This window comes from Micromesistius poutassou (assembly GCF_964030765.1).
Source record: "Micromesistius poutassou genome assembly, chromosome: 17".
NCBI classification, from domain to species: domain Eukaryota; kingdom Metazoa; phylum Chordata; class Actinopteri; order Gadiformes; family Gadidae; genus Micromesistius; species Micromesistius poutassou.
The window spans coordinates 247,501-260,927 of NC_140287.1; positions in this window are offsets into that span (position 1 = coordinate 247,501).

The following is a 13,427-nucleotide window of genomic DNA, read 5'->3' on the forward strand; positions in this document are numbered from 1 at the left end:
CCACACACTCAACTCAAAATGTGTCATTGTATTTTGCAATGTAATGTCATTTCTTGCAATCTGCATATACATCCCCACATCTACAGCTGTCCATTCTGTTGACAACGACAGATAATATTACTACAGATCACTTTGGTCTATCATGTCTCCATCTCCGTGTCTCCTGTAATACAAATGATCTTACGGAGTGCCTTCTGCCAGTGAGCCTAAAGAGAGCCAAGGCTTTAAGAGTGAGCCTAAAGAGAGCCAAGGCTTTAAGAGTGAGTCTAAAGAGAGCCAAGGCTTTAAGAGTGAGTCTAAAGAGAGCCAAGGCTTTAAGAGTGAGTCTAAAGAGAGCCAAGGCTTTAAGAGTGAGTCTAAAGAGAGCCAAGGCTTTAAGAGTGAGTCTAAAGAGAGCCAAGGCTTTAAGAGTGAGCCTAAAGAGAGCCAAGGCTTTAAGAGTGAGTCTAAAGAGAGCCAAGGCTTTAAGAGTGAGTCTAAAGAGAGCCAACGCTTTAAGAGTGAGTCTAAAGAGAGCCAACGCTTTAAGAGTGAGTCTAAAGAGAGCCAAGGCTTTAAGAGTGAGTCTAAAGAGAGCCAAGGCTTTAAGAGTGAGTCTAAAGAGAGCCAAGGCTTTAAGAGTGAGTCTAAAGAGAGCCAACGCTTTAAGAGTGAGTCTAAAGAGAGCCAAGGCTTTAAGAGTGAGTCTAAAGAGAGCCAAGGCTTTAAGAGTGAGTCTAAAGAGAGCCAAGGCTTTAAGAGTGAGTCTAAAGAGAGCCAAGGCTTTAAGAGTGAGTCTAAAGAGAGCCAAGGCTTTAAGAGTGAGTCTAAAGAGAGCCAACGCTTTAAGAGTGAGTCTAAAGAGAGCCAAGGCTTTAAGAGTGAGTCTAAAGAGAGCCAAGGCTTTAAGAGTGAGTCTAAAGAGAGCCAAGGCTTTAAGAGTGAGTCTAAAGAGAGCCAACAGGATACCCTGCACACCCGGGGGTATTGGGTAACACGGGTATAAATTCCGCACTTTTTGAGAGAGGGATGTGTGTGTGTGTGTGTGTGTGTGTGTGTGTGTGTGTGTGTGTGTGTGTGTGTGTGTGTGTGTGTGTGTGTGTGTGTGTGTGTGTGTGCTGAGAAGAAATACACACTGCTTCTGCTGCCTGTGTGTTATATCTAGAATGCTAGACACTTGACTTTCCTTTCCACCAGCGTGACTGCGGATGTGTTGGCCTAGTATCTCCTCGTCACAACCCAGTGGTTGTCCTGGGGTTAGGTAGGGATGAGTAGAGCTGTCCTCCGTGGCGCTCACTTCCTCTTTAGGCTGCGTGTGTCATGGGCTCAATGTAACCATCCAGCTGCAGAATGGATTCACTCAGTCAGACGCAAGGCAGCTTATCCAAATTAATTCAATTTGCCCTGCTGTTACTTTCCTTTTTTTGTTGATGAAATTCCCCTAAGTATAACACAGAAAGAAATCCCTGGATTAAGAACTCTCCGATTCCTTCCCCACCGGGGGAGCTGCGTCTCATCCAGCTCCTCTCCTCCTCCTCCTCCCCCCTCCTCCTCCTCCTGTGTTTCCTGTGCAACCAAAGGATGTGTCATGTGACATGAATAAATTGTGTTTCCTGTGCAGTGCTCTACGTGCTCTAGATAATTAGGTGAAGTTTAACTCAATATTCACGTTTTTAACCAATATTTCAGTTTTCTGACTTGGTCAGTTGGAGGCCTGGTTCTCTGTGGCTCCCAGGATAGTAGTCAGCCTTAGAAGCAGCTGCATCACTCACTGCCTTTCTCTTTCACTTCGTTTTGCCCCTATTCCACGGCGTCACACTTTGACAGAAGGGCTGTTCATTTCTTTGTTTATGCACACCTGACACACACACAAACATATGATAGGGGATATCAAGACCTGTCTGGACCCTGTCTATAGCATACACAGAGAGAGAGAGAGAGAGAGAGAGAGAGAGAGAGAGAGAGAGAGAGAGAGAGAGAGAGATCAGTAAAGGTCAGACTTTAAATAAACCCTCTCCTTCCTCACTTTCTGTCTCTCTCCCTTTCTTCCTCTAATATACCAGACGCAAATCACAATATTCGGACAAAGGTCTGAATATTTAAGTTGACGATTTCTAATTGTTTTTTTGCTGTTTAATACTTTTTATATTTAATAGACAGCACTTGCTTCTTCAGCCAGGAGCAAAGGGCATAGTTCAACTGTCTCTGCTACAGCAAGAGGGCAATACTGCAAACACAGGGATCTTGTGGAGGCTCTGTCAGGCATTTTGGATGCGGCCACCTTGGGCCGTTCTGCCTCACAGGAGGCTATGGCTAGGAGCCAAAAGCTGGACCATTACCAAGTTAGTAGACTAATGGGAGCGGATGGTATGTCTTTGCCCTCATTTAGCTGCCTGGATGTGGATTTTCTTCATGCCACAATTACAATACAGTTTGGGAAAGAGAATGTGCACAGCCCAGGAGAATGTGGTGAACCACTTTAATACATTTGAGTTCCTGTCATTTAGACAAAAGTACAGTAAAGTATAAAGCGTATAATGAGACGAGACAATCTAGTTGTGGGCCAGCAGAGGCTGAATTTTAACCAAATTCGGCCTATAACCTTTTACATATATCTATACCAGTGGGGCAAAAAAGTATTTAGTCAGCCACCAATTGTGCAGGTTCTCCCACTTAAAAAGATGAGAGAGGCCTGTAATTTTCATCATAGGTATACCTCAGCTATGAGAGACAAAATAAAAAAATAAAAATCCAGAAAATCACATTGTCTGATTTTTAAAGAATTTATTTGCAAATTATGGTGGAAAATAAGTATTTGGTCAATATCAAAAAGGTCATCTCAATACTTTGTTACATGCCCTTTGTTGGCAATGACAGGTCAAACGTTTTCTGTAAGTCTTTACAAGGTTTTCACACACTGCTGCTGGTATTTTGGCCCATTCCTCCATGCAGATCTCCTCTAGAGCAGTGATGTTTTTGGGTCTTCGCTGGGCAACACAGACTTTCAACTCCCTCCAAAGATTTTCTATGGGGTTGAGATCTGGAGACTGGCTAGGCCACTCCAGGACCTTGAAATGCTTCTTACGAAGCCACTCCTTCGTTGCCCGGGCGGTGTGTTTAGGGTCATTGTCATGCTGAAAGACCCAGCCACGTTTCATCTTCAGTGCCCTTGCTGATGGAAGGAGGTTTTCACTCAAAATCTCACGATACATGGCCCCATTCATTCTTTCCTTCACACGGATCAGACGTCCTGGTCCCTTGGCAGAAAAACAGCCCCAAAGCATGATGTTTCCACCCCCATGCTTCACAGTAGGTATGGTGTTCTTTGGATGCAACTCAGCATTCTTTCTCCTCCAAACACGACGAGTTGAGTTTTTACCAAAAAGTTCTATTTTGGTTTCATCTGACATTCTCCCAATCCTCTTCTGGATCATCCAAATGCTCTCTAGCAAACTTCAGACGGGCCCGGACATGTACTGGCTTTAGCAGGGGGACACGTCTGGCACTGCAGGATTTGAGTCCCTGGCGGCGTAGTGTGTTAGTGATGGTAGCCTTTGTTACTTTGGTCCCAGCTCTCTGGAGGTCATTCACTAGGTCCCCCCGTGTGGTTCTGGGATTTTTGTTCACCGTTCTTGTGATCATTTTGACCCCACGGGGTGAGATCTTGCGTGGAGCCCCAGATCGAGGGAGATTATCAGTGATCTTGTATGTCTTCCATTTCCTAATAATTGCTCCCACAGTTGATTTCTTCACACCAAGTTGCTTACCTATTGCAGATTCAGACTTCCCAGCCTGGTGCAGGTCTACAATTGTGTTTCTGGTGTCCTTTGACAGCTCTTTGGTCTTGGCCATAGTGGCGTTTGGAGTGTGACTGTTTGAGGTTGTGGACAGGTGTCTTTTATACTGATAAGGAGTTCAAACAGGTGCCATTAATACAGGTAACGAGTGGAGGACAGAGGAGCCTCTTAAAGAAGAAGTTACAAGAAGTTACAGGTCTGTGACAGCCAGAAATATTGCTGGTTTGTAGGTGACCAAATACTTATTTTCCACCATAATTTGCAAATAAATTCTTAAAAAATCAGACAATGTGATTTTCTGGATTTTTTTTTTAGATTTTGTCTCTCATAGCTGAGGTATACCTATGATGAAAATTACAGGCCTCTCTCATCTTTTTAAGTGGGAGAACATGCACAATTGGTGGCTGACTAAATACTTTTTTGCCCCACTGTATAGTCTAACTCTAGATACATATCCTTTGTATGATATACAGTACGTATAGCCTAGTTTTTATGTTATAAATAAACTTAGCACAAGAAGTAAGGAAATTTGTGTTTGGTATTATTATTATTATTTCTCTGTGGTAACAATGCTTTTTGGCAATAAATATTATACCGTTGGAAAGCCTGTATAGCCTGTATATGGTGCCCCATTTGTAAGGAACATGCATTTGTGGGATGAGCAGCAGAGCTGAGTATGTGGGTTGCGTCCATGAATCTTCTCTGCCAATGCCAAACAGGTTATTCTGCCATTGACTCGTTTGGTGTTTGGTGGATTGGATGATTGAAGTTTGAAGAAACAAGACATATTGGCAATTTAACAATTCATTCATTTCACAAACAGGAGCCTCAGTAGCGTGTGGAAGAACCATACACAGCCACAACAGCCTGGCACCTCCTCCTCATGCTGGTCACCAGCCTGCTCACACACTGCTGTGGGATGGCATCCCATCCTTCAACCAGCATTTGTCACAAGTCAGCCAACGTGGTTGTGTTGGTCACTCTGGCACGAACAGCACGCCCAAGCTGATCCCACAAGTGTTCAATGGGGTTGAGGTCAGGACTGCAGGCAGGCCATTCCATCCTCTGCACTCCCACATTCTGGAGGTAGTCTCTGATAAACCCTGCCCTGTGGGGGCGAGCGTTGTCATCTTGCAGGATAGAGTTCAGTCCCAGACTGTGGAGATATGGGATTGCCACTGGTTGCAGAATCTCATCTCTATATCTCTCTGCATTGAGATTGCCTCCAATGATGACAAGCCTCGTTTTTCCAGTGAGGGAGATGCCGCCCCACACCATCACACTGCCTCCACCAAAAGATGTTATTCTATCGGTGCAGCAATCAGCATAGCGTTCTCCGCGTCTTCGCCACACTTTGACCCTATGATCCAACGGCCGTAGGCAGAATCTGGACTCATCACTGAACATAATGTTCCTCCACATGTTCAGGTTCCAGTGCACGTGTTGCCGACACCAGCGCAAACAGGCCTGACGGTGAAGGGCAGTCATGGCAGGACTCCTGGCAGCCCTATGAGACCGGAGATTGGCTGCGTGTAGTCTGTTCCGGATTGTCTGGGCAGAGAGCCGTCGGCCATATCGTCCTGCAAACCTTGACTGCAAATCTGTAGAAGACAGCCTACGGCACCCAAGTGCTGACAGGGTCTTCTTGGGGTGTCGTCTTCTTGGGACGCCCACTTCGCGGCCTGTCTTTGACATCCCCCGTTATATGGAACTTGGCCTTCAGTTTGGAGAGGGTACTAGGGGGGGTACTGCGGAACACCAGCTTGAAGTTGCCCTATCGCAAGGGCCCTATCCAGATCAGTCAAACGCGGCATGCCGATTCTTGGAGCAGACACTTACTGACTGTAGCTGTACTTACAGTAGTAGGGCCCATGTTCACAGGTGCTGCCAATCAGGTGCCAATCAGGCACCTGATTGGCAGCACCTGGGGGTACCAGAAGTTCAAAACAAGTGTCAATAGCAACAGCAAAATAACCTGTTTGGCAATGGCAGAAAAGATGTGGCAAATTTTTCATGAACCCTGCATGCAACCCACATACTCAGCGCTGCTGCTCATCCCACAAATGCATGTTCCTTAGAAATGGGGCACCATTTGAAAGGGAACTAAACAGGCTTTCCAACGGTGTAAGATTCATTGCCAAAAAGCATTGTTACCACAGAGAAATAATCTACCAAACACAAATTTCCTTACTTTTTGTGCTAAGTTTATTTTAATATTGTCTGGTTATACCTGAACTACACTCCCATAGAAAAGTACACTGTGTCCGTTGGTGTTACAACCCGCTGCGTTGATTGGATTGCTGGAGGTGGATTGTCAATGGTCACATACAGATCTGGTTATAATGATAATAGCTACATGGTCTACTTATAATAAATACTTATAATAATAATAACTAAATAATTGTATATTTATATATATCTATATATTTTTATATTTAATTAATTCAATATTAAACCAATGTATTTCAATCGGGAGATTATTTTCGACTTCAGAAGGGGGAGCGGGATGCGCAGGACTCGTCGAAACAACAATCCGATTTTTTCAGCAGACCTCCTCAAAATCAGAAACTAACCACGTCCCTTAAACCCAGTCTCACACCAGATTGTAAAACTGCATTGGTCCACAGTGGAAAATGCATTACAATAACGGCTCTAAACATGTGACACACCTATGTGTCTATTCTTTTCAATGGGCCTGCGTCCACATCACGTGACTGTCATAGTTGCTATGGTGCTTGCAATCGACCGCCCCCCATATCTTTCTATTTTCTATTTTAATAAGTTACTTTTGTAATCAACATGACTCATTCTTTTTAATCACTGTCTTGTTTCTTGTTACGTCACTCTGAGAGAGTTGTGCACAGACATATTTGGTAGTGACACATAACCTATTTGTGAAAGCAAAACATCAAGCTCATTGATTTAACGAGGCAGGGTTATTTGAAATAATTCACACATGATAACTTATAATAATAAGTTATCATGTGTGAGAGGTCATTCCTCCCCCTGAGTGTGTATTGACTATTTCTGGTGATTGAAATGCTCATTGCAAGCTTCCTATTGATGTCTAGTGTACCCCTACTGTCCACAAGCACCCCCCCCCCCCCCCTCCCCATATGGATATGGAGAATTGTTGCCACGCCCCAGTTAGGAGGCCGAAGCCCTAAAGGAAGTGATGCAATAAGTAACTTCTGAGTCAAGGACAGTAACAAGTAAGCTATAGACCTGGGGTCTCTTTTATATCAACGGGGGTCTCAAAGGACACATACGATTATCAACTTGGGGACTCCAGCCATACAAGAAATGACTCAGCGAGTGCTCCATCTCGTTGCACCTCACCCAGCGGCTCGCTTGCAAGATTTTGGCCTGAAGTTCTTCCCAGACCTACACCCTAGCCATCCAACATGCATATCTGAGAATCAGGCCTCTCTTTAATAATGACAAAAAGTTCTGAGAGAAATTCACATTAACTTTTTGTTATCTCATGGGGGGGGGGGGGGGGGGGCGTGGTGCTGGCTCCTTTTGACCCCAGACTTCAAAAACGTGTCCACAGGCCAGCTGTATCTACACACCTTAAGGCACACATTAACACCTCCGTCCCACCAAAAATCGGGACTAGAAACTAACCTGTCTTATGCACAATTACCTACTGATGGAGGTCACGCCCCTTTTCCCGCCTTTTCGAGATAGCTAGAGATACCAAAATGTATACACACATTTTCCAGGGTCCCAAGAACGACATATCTGAGATTTGGAGATCTAGCCCTTACAGAAAAAAAGTTTTCATAAAATGTCCTAAAATGACAAAGTCTCTCAGAAGTGTTGAGTGCAATACCTAGTGGATCAGAATGTGGTGGAAGGAAAGTGTTTGGGATAGGAAGGTCCTACCGCCCTGAAACTTGACTACCTTATTCTAGGGCCTAACTGGGACCCCCACACCGAAACTTGTCCCTCTCGGACCCCAAGGGAGGGGGGGGAGGGTCTGAGTTTGTTTTTTTTAAATTATAAATTGTACCAAAAAAAATAATGATAATAAAAAATTGAAGGACTTGGAATATCTGTCTATTTCCTAGCCAGCGGACCCTAGTTTACGACAAAAACAACACAATTGATGGCAGCTCAGTTGCCGCACTTAACGTCGTTGACTGGTTTGGAGCAGAGCTATGTTTGAACTCATGAAGTCGTTTGCAACATGAATGGTGCACTGCATACGTTGTGTATATTAATGTTCCTCATCAGTGTCCTGCCCCGCCCCCTCTTCGGGGCAAAGTTCATGTTTTAACCATAACGTTGTTCTGTAAAGCAGTTTGGCTTCCGTTGATGAATGGTCAATGCAAATGTAATTCTAGTTCTTCTGAAATGATCCGGCTGATCAGTTTATTTATATTTTCAACAACTTCTGATACATAAGAAGAAGAAACATCATTTTGTGTACTGCATTTCCCCCCAGGATCAATATTTATTATTATCTACCACCACTGAATTAGCATGTCTGTTTGACATGAACTGGAAACATTTTTGGTTACTTTTGATAGACAAAGAAGCACAGTCCTCTGAAAAAGAAATGCAAAGGGTATATGCTGGACATACAAGACCACAATATCTAACCTGACTTTTATTGTTTTGTCTAAAGATCTGTGGGCAGTGCACAGAACAAGCAGCTTACATTGGGGAAGAACTGCATGTTTCAAAAGCCTGGAATCCATCCTGGAATATCACAAACCAAGAAGGACATTACATTAGAGGACATTCCCCAGTGTCTCTCCTCAATACAACCACATGACTGGAGGTGGATCTGAACCACCACGGTCCCCTTCCAGTGCAGCCAGGGAGAACCCTAACCCTAACCCTAACCACCACGGTCCCCTTCCAGTGCAGCCAGGGAGAACCCTAACCCTAACCCTAACCACCACGGTCCCCTTCCAGTGCAGCCAGGGAGCAACTTATTGGTATTGCTGAGGCACGATCTGAGCACACTGATGGATGACACAAACCTTCTGTCGGAAGTTAAACTCCCCAACACTGTTAGGAGAAGAAGTTAAAGTCCCCAACACTGTTAGAAGAAGAAGTTAAAGTCCCCAACACTGTTAGAAGAAGTTAAAGTCCCCAACACTGTTAGGAGAAGAAGTTAAACTCCCCAACACTGTTAGGAGAAGAAGTTAAAGTCCCCAACACTGTTAGAAGAAGTTAAAGTCCCCAACACTGTTAGAAGAAGTTAAAGTCCCCAACACTGTTAGAAGAAGAAGTTAAAGTCCCCAACACTGTTAGAAGAAGAAGTTAAAGTCCCCAACACTGTTAGAAGAAGTTAAAGTCCCCAACATTGTTAGAAGAAGTTAAAGTCCCCAACACTGTTAGGAGAAGAAGTTAAAGTCCCCAACACTGTTAGAAGAAGTTAAAGTCCCCAACACTGTTAGAAGAAGTTAAAGTCCCCAACACTGTTAGAAGAAGAAGTTAAAGTCCCCAACACTGTTAGGAGAAGAAGTTAAAGTCCCCAACATTGTTAGAAGAAGTTAAAGTCCCCAACACTGTTAGGAGAAGAAGTTAAAGTCCCCAACACTGTTAGGAGAAGAAGTTAAACTCCCCAACATTGTTAGAAGAAGTTAAAGTCCCCAACACTGTTAGGAGAAGAAGTTAAAGTCCCCAACACTGTTAGGAGAAGTTAAACTCCCCAACACTGTTAGAAGAAGAAGTTAAAGTCCCCAACACTGTTAGGAGAAGAAGTTAAAGTCCCCAACACTGTTAGGAGAAGTTAAACTCCCCAACACTGTTAGAAGAAGTTAAACTCCCCAACACTGTTAGAAGAAGTTAAAGTCCCCAACACTGTTAGAAGAAGTTAAAGTCCCCAACACTGTTAGGAGAAGTTAAACTCCCCAACACTGTTAGAAGAAGTTAAAGTCCAACAGGAGAAGCCACGTTTCAGAGGGAGCTGGAGTGGAAATAGGCTGGCTGTGTTCCAGAGCAGCGGGCCATGGCCTAGGAGCCTAACATCTACCATGTACAGCACAACTACAGAATCAATCTGGGAATATTGTGATCAGAAGAAGGGGAAAGGAGACTAATAACCAATGCTTTGGATATGTTGATGAACCAATACGAGCTAGGTGGAAAGAATATGTGTGTTTTGAATTAAAGCGTGTTTATTTGTGTTGTTGCCATCATCTGACACTACGGGCATGTATGTGTAAAAAAGGAAGCCACGATGGTTTGTTTTGCTTGTTTCCATGTGTTTGTGACTGCATCTTGAGAGCACATAGCTGGCCCCTCCCATCCCCTTCTTCTGCCGACCTCAGGCCCCCAGTCTGCCTGATTCATGAACATGTCACTGGCCTCCTCCTCCGCCTCCTCCTCCATCATGCTCTACTGACAGTACAGCCAAGGCTCTAGCTGTCTCCATGGAATGAACTCTGTTGTTTTCTTTTAAAAAATGCACACACACACACACACACAATGGATTGAGGAGAGCGAGGCATGGCTGGATGTGTTATTATAATAATATCTATAATATATATATGCTGTTGATAGATGAACCTATCTATAAATAATATTATATATAAACTAAATATAAACTGCTTTAAACCCTCTGTTTGTGTGTCTTATATCACAGACTCTCTCACACAGCCACAGCTTGTTGAATTATTCATCAGATGTGCTCAATCTACACACACACACACACACACACACACACACGCAGTATGTGTGTACCTGTCTATTGCTCTCATATGGTATGGATAACTCACATGCCTAAACAAACACAACCTTAAGCACCAAATAAACTTGCTGTTGACTGGTGATCAGAATCCGCGTTTGTTAAACCTTTCCAAAAACGTGCGTTGTTATTAAAAGCTGAAACAAAGACGCTAACGAATGAGGCTAAAGTCACGTTGCCCTCCGAACATTGCGTTGAAAGTGTAGACTACAAGGCGACATAATGCGAAACACATACTGAACTTCCCTCAGATCTATAGTTGAACGTGTTCTCAGCTAATGTGTGAATGTGTGTGTGCCCTCTGTCTGTCTGTCTGTCTTCTCTCATGGTAATCATATTAACGCTCTGCAGATGGACCAAACTTCTGTTGTCTGTCTGGGAAAGAGTGTTTGTGTTGTAGGGTGTGTGTAATAGAGTATGTGCTTGTGTGTGTGTGTGTGTGTGTGTGTGTGTGTGTGTGTGTGTGTGTGTGTGTGTGTGTGAAAATAAATAAATATGAAAGATATTTGAATAAACACAGACATTTTTTTGAGGGTCAACCCAGGACAGCTGTGATTACAATCTGAACTACTTTATAAACAGGATTGGCTGTCGGGCTGTAGTATGTATATTTCTGAACTACTTTATAAACAGGATTGGCTGTCGGGCTGTAGTATGTATATTTCTGAACTACTTTATAAACAGGATTGGCTGTCGGGCTGTAGTATGTATATATCCGAGTACCTTAAACATTCTCCATTATTAACTGCACCTACCAACCAAACCTAGAAGGTAAACCGAGGTAGGTTAGAAAGATATTGAATAGGATGTGCTTCTGGATAAAATTCCAGTTAAAGAGCCATAGAGTTGTAATGGACTACTTTACCAATCTTGTTTATAAACAACATAATCGCAGCCAGCCTATAATGAACAAACCATTGACGATATCAGGGTGAGAAACTAGGAGTCTGTTTGTGCAAAATATAGTTATGTATTCCCCCTTAACTTGGACTTCTAATACACCCAGATACAACCCCAATGGCAGGATGCACACTGCCCCATTCAATAAAACGTGGGCCTTTGACTCAAGGTTGTATAGGGATGAGATCTCATTATGTGAAGCACAGGGAAGCTGTCTGCCTCTGCTTCTGTGGATAATGAAGGCCTGGTCAAACCCTGGATCTATGGCTGTCCAAGCTGTAAAGCCCAGCCATGCATCTTTTTTTTGTGATGCCACGTCTGTCTTATTGTAACATCTCTGGAAACAATAAATAAAATGAATACCTTATTTGGTCAGAAAATAAAAGATGATAATATATGTTTCTCTACACTTTTCTGCTACTATGAAGGGTGTAGGAATTAACTAATTAACTATATCATCTGTGAAAGTGTGGCTTTACAACATTTATAGTGCCTGTCCTCAATCCAAAATATATTCTGTACCCTTTTGTTTTGGCTACTGGTCCATTAGTGGGGTAGATGGATTGATCCCCCACAGGTCCATAAAGCCCCAAACCATCAGATTCTTAACAAACTAAACAACATCATAGGGGTACAAAAAGATGATGATGCATATTATAGTTGAACAAAGGCTCCATCCTTATGTGTTATAGCAATCAACCAACACACTCTAGCAGTGCGACGCCAGCACAGAGAATCCCAGACTCTGTGGGTTTATACATCTTGTGTCCTTGCGGCTGCAACACCTGCTGCCTTGGCACGGCCACGTCTCTCCGCTAATGGGTGAGACGAGCTGGGCCTCTGCCTGGGTGTCTGCTGCGAAGGATGTCACGTTGCCTTGGCCTCCATGCAGATCCAAGCTCCACTATTGGATGAAACATGGTATCCCTCTCACATGCGTGCGCACGTGGCAATGCATTTGTTGAAGGGAAATATGCAGTCAGTGGCGGTCAGTCAGCATAAGCAGGTGGTTAAATAGGTTGGAAAATATGGCAAGAGGCCACACGCGCACACTCCGTCTGTTTCTGGTGGGAAGTCTCTGTGCCTGCGGTTCCATTGGTCAACACCGACCACGCTGCAATTTATTTTTCTTTCTCTCTGTGCCAACGATAGCCATACAAAAGAAAATGTGGTGTAATCTCCAAAATACACTGTGCTCTGTGTCCATTATGATTTTAATGAAATCTGCGTGTTACGGAAATAAGAAAAAGTCAATTGCTACCAAGGTGCTACCTGTGCATGTGGACAATAAAGGCATGAAGAAACTAAGACATTTGTTCTCTAACTTGTTCTTCTTGATAGGCAGTTTTGGTTGTTCAGTTCAATTCATAGAAGAACAGAAATATAGGCTTTTACACTGAATGATGGTTAAACATGTAAAATGGAAACTTGAATCACTCTTTTTTCTCGTGAAAAATGTCCATAAATAAAAGTTTACTTACAACACAAACAGTGCATTGATCATCTGGTTGCATGAAGTGACACAACCCTCAATTTCTATAGACCTTCTATTTTTATCCTATAATACTACTGGTTACTAAGGTTAAAATGTCAACACAATGAGGTCAATGTCCCTAGATGAAATAGGACTTCTACTCAACCAAGGCAAAAAATTGGCTTATTGAATAACATCACTAACAGCTTGGGATCCCAGGGTAATTTATTTAATGAAAGCGGTGAATTAAAACATAAATTCATTATTGCGTTTTGATAGCGTGGTAGAGGAGCAATATGAACCCTCCATGAACTGCTTTAGCAGTTACAGCAGTGTACATTCAATGTATAAATGTATGATACAAATTCACAAAAACATGTACACTGAAAACACTTATCTGGTGAGAACTTAAATATAAATATATCCCATAAAAGGCCTGTCCATTGTGCAGAGTCTGGAGATAGAGTTCACTTTTCTTCCAGAACATCACTTTAAACACTTTATCATAGAAGAATGCATCAGTATGGGTACATTCTGTGGCTGTACATTCAGTATGTGTACATTCTCTGTA